The sequence below is a fragment of the Dermacentor albipictus genome, chromosome 2 (genome assembly GCF_038994185.2).
Source record: "Dermacentor albipictus isolate Rhodes 1998 colony chromosome 2, USDA_Dalb.pri_finalv2, whole genome shotgun sequence".
Taxonomy (NCBI): Eukaryota; Metazoa; Arthropoda; class Arachnida; order Ixodida; family Ixodidae; genus Dermacentor; species Dermacentor albipictus.
In genome coordinates, this window is record NC_091822.1 from 55,958,197 (window position 1) to 55,962,181 (window position 3,985).

Sequence of the window (3,985 nt, forward strand, 5' to 3'; positions counted from 1 at the left end):
GGAAAAGACATGGGGTGCAGGCGCCGAGTGTTTCAAGAGCAGGCTGGCTTTGAAACTTAAGAGAAGCATGTGTGTGATTGTGGCCTAACGGTTAGAACACCACTCTGCGGTGCTCAATGGTAGAGGTATGATTCTACCACTGGTCAACCATCTTCTTTTTATTAAAGCAAGGCGAGTCACAAACATGCATAACTAGCTACTTTGAAGTGTGCTGAATGAGGCAAATAGTGCTTCAAGTTCAAGTATGCTTATAGGATTTCATCTATAGGTATTTACCTTGAGGGAGCATTTAATTTTTGCTCTGTTTCTTATCCCACCTCTGTAGAAGGACCCAACGCCACGAGAAAAAAAAAAGACAGCGTGTTGCAGCCGCAGAGGCTCTCCATGAACGCATTTTGGAACAGCACAAGGTATTAACAGAACATAAAGGACCTTTTTGGAGCCACGTTGTGTGCCAAAATGGACAGTACACTGCTCAAAATATAGTGATGCATCTTATTTTTTTTTTTTGCAGTGCTTCAATTTTCAGGCCAATGAGCCACCAGAAGACGTGGTGGCTGAACTCAAAGCAACAATTGAAAAACAAGCACAAAAGCTGGGGAAGCTCAAGCAGAAACTTAAAGAAGATGAGTTAAATAAAAAATTAACTACAGCTCTGCTGGATAAATTTGGTGAGTACATAATGTATTTCTCAGTAGCCTTATCACCTTACAACAATAGTGGCCACATTAACAAATTAGTTGCCTGGCTTGCTTCTACAATTTCGTGCCTAATGGCTTATATTGAGTTTTCCCATGAGCACTGTACAGCATTAGCACACTTTCCAATGATGTCGCGCTGCTGGTACTTCTTTTCAATTAATAAGGATATGCTCCTGCTGGATTGTAAAGAAAATCATTGTGGGCAATTTATTAATTCCCCAAGTAGATGAGGATAATGAGCTATTGTTTTATAATGCCAACAAGGCGCAGCACTGCCATCCATATGGTCCATGCATTCATAAGGGATGAAATTACAATGGTTTCACAGATTTAGCAAACATCATGTTGTTCCACTTGATCAAGAAAAGAAACCGAGGCGCTTGATCTTTCTTAATGACAACCAGAACAAGCTAACAGGCAAAAAAGCCAATGAAGGCATACAGGATAATTTTGCACGCTAAATGCACATGTAATGCAATGGCTGCTAGTTCGGTCCCCACCAGGGGCGCATTGTTTATTTGTCTGCTAAAATTTCCTTTTATTTCATGATTTTTATGGTGCAGTTAAATGTACAACTAAACTTCCCATATGCTTACCTTTAGTGTCTTGCCTGTTGGCTTCTTATGGTTTTGATATTCCACTTCTTGGTCATAATAATTTGCTCGACAGCCCGCCGCGGTGGCATCATGGCTTTGGCATTGCGCTGGTAAGCCTGAGGGCATGGGAGAAAATCCTGGCCATGGCGGCCCCGTAAAATGGGGTCAAAATGAGAAAAGCTCATGTACCATGCATTGGGTGCACATTAAAGAATGCCAGCTGGTGAAAATAAATTCAGAGTCCCCCAACTATGGCATGCCTCATAACCGTGTCAGGGTTTTGGCACGTAAAATCCCAGACTTTGTAATAGTTTGTTTGAGAGAGTGCAATATTGAAATCAGAATAGAATACCCAGCTTGTTCATGGTGCATTTTTTACACGAAGTTCACACATAAACATTGCTATTCACTATTTACATCCAGCATAGTGTTTGCTTGGTGCCTAGTTATTTGTCATTATGGTCACTGCAGACATCCCTTATTCATACCTGGCGACTCCTGAATTTTCTCCTGGTTTACGAGTTCAAGCTATTATCAAAGTTATTGTGGGCAGAAATTGTGAAGTCACTGGCCTAATAAACTGAACCTGAGCAGATAGGTTATTGGTAACACATGCTCAAGGTACTTTAGTTCAGCTCGGTGAAGGAAATAAACACCGTTGTGGATCGTCGCTTGATAGATACTAGTAGGATAGCAGGTGTGCCGTGATATTCGAGTAGCATTTAAAATGCATGTTTATGCATGCATGATAGTAGTGCCTGTGTATCCGCCATGCCTTCTTTTGTAATTGTGTTTCTAACTCCATTTTTGTCAAGATGTACCAACAAGCCTACATTGGTACCCTTGCATGAGGGTGCATTCTTGATGCATACCTGTTGGAATCCACTAAATTTGTGTGCTCAATACATGACCTGTACCTCACAATTATAAAGCAGTGGCAGACAGTAAAGAACTTTTTTTCCTAATTGAAGTGTATGACAGTGCTTTGCTGGCAGTTATTTGAACACAGCATTAATAAATTTAAATGCAGAGATTGCTCGCAGCAAGGCTAGCGACTGTGAAGGCACATGTACGGTGACTATGGGCCACCAGGCTGCAGAAGTGCCAGACCCAGTGATCTGCACAGCGGCATTTTTGAATGAAGGTACTGTTATTCTGTGTGCCTATCTGTGTAAGTCATGTTTCAAAAAAGTTGTGCATATGCCACTTGACGAGCAAAGTGTGTGGTTGACTGGTAGCTGTATCGTATCTTGGGCACCGAGCGCCACACGTGTTCCGCGCAAGCGCATTGTATGTCACTACGCATGCACCATGTGCATGCTGTGCAAACAACTTATCTTTTCTTGATAAATAGACACACCCCTTCCTAAAACCTATATATGTAAACATGTTCAATAAATCGGGGTTCTTTCCCCCACTGCCCCGGCCCAGCATGTTCGTCTTCCTAGGCACTACGATACATGGTGTCAGAAGTGGGATGCGTAGTCAAGCACGGCTTTGATCTTCAACGGGCAGCACCGTAGGGACTACGCAATGGATTCATTGAGAGCGCCTGGTCCGTTAAACATGACGGGAGAAGCGAGCAAGAATTGGCAAACGTTCAAGCAGAGATTCGAACTCTTCCTTGCGGCATCAGAGCCAGATGACAAGAAGCGATCAGTGTCGTCGAAGACAGCGCTGTTTCTCAGCGTCGCAGGTGAGGACGCCATCGAGATATTTAATACGCTGAGCTTCGCAGAACACGAAGACAAGGCCGACTACGCGACGGTCATCAAGAAATTTGACGATTACTTCAAGCTGCAGACCAACGAAGTAAATGAACGCTACATATTTCGGAAGAGAGTTCAAAGCCAAGGTGAGCCATTTGAACACTTCCTGCGGGACCTGAAGCAACAAGCACGGGCGTGCAATTTCGGCGCGCTTCAGGATTCTATGGTCCGAGACCAGATTGTGTACGGAACCAACGACGACAAGGTGAGAGAAAAGCTTCTCAGGGACTGTGAGTTGACATTGCAGAAGGCTGAGCACGTCTGCAAGGCATCCGAAACATCGGCTCTCCGCCAAGAAACTTGGGAACGAGGTCAAAAGCAAGTAGACACCATTCGCAATGCATGCTCGTATCCAAAAATGGCGCAAGCCAAGATGTACAAATGCTTCAAGTGCGGACGCACGCATCAGCCCAGAGACTGTCCCGCGTACGGACGAACGTGCAGAAAATGCCAAAGGAGAAACCACTTTGCGATTTGCTGCAGAGCCACCAAGCTGGTCGGTGAAATTCAAGATCACGAAGATGACTTCAGCGTCTTAGAGGTGTCTACAAGAGCCGTCATAAGCGAACGCGACTGGAGGGTTCAAATGAACGTCAATAACGTTTCGGTCGAACTAAAAGTCCATACAGGGTCTCAGGTCAATTTGATGCCGGTTGGAATATACAAAAGAATGCGCCCAAGCCCTGAAATGAAGCAAAGTAGCGTGGTGCTACATTCGTACGGTGGAGACACGATCAAACATCTTGGAGTCATCCAAACGAAAGTAACGCTGACCTAACTGTTCCTCTCGAATTTTTTGTGGTGCGCAAAGGTCGCGCAACCCTAGGCCTACAAGCAACCGAGCGACTTGGACTGCTCTCGCGCGTCCACAGCGTATCACAGGACGACTGTGAAGAAATCGTGAAAGAATTTCGTCACA

General features: G+C 44.6%; 1 long non-coding RNA gene across 1 annotated transcript; it reads left to right on the forward strand.

Moving 5' to 3' along the window:
• Nucleotides 1-323: 323 nt before the first annotated feature.
• Nucleotides 324-2,484, forward strand: LOC139055415 (uncharacterized). Its single transcript, XR_011511738.1, has 3 exons — nucleotides 324-410; nucleotides 515-671; nucleotides 2,328-2,484. It is a non-coding gene; the product is annotated as an uncharacterized lncRNA (long non-coding RNA).
• Nucleotides 2,485-3,985: the final 1,501 nt, after the last annotated feature.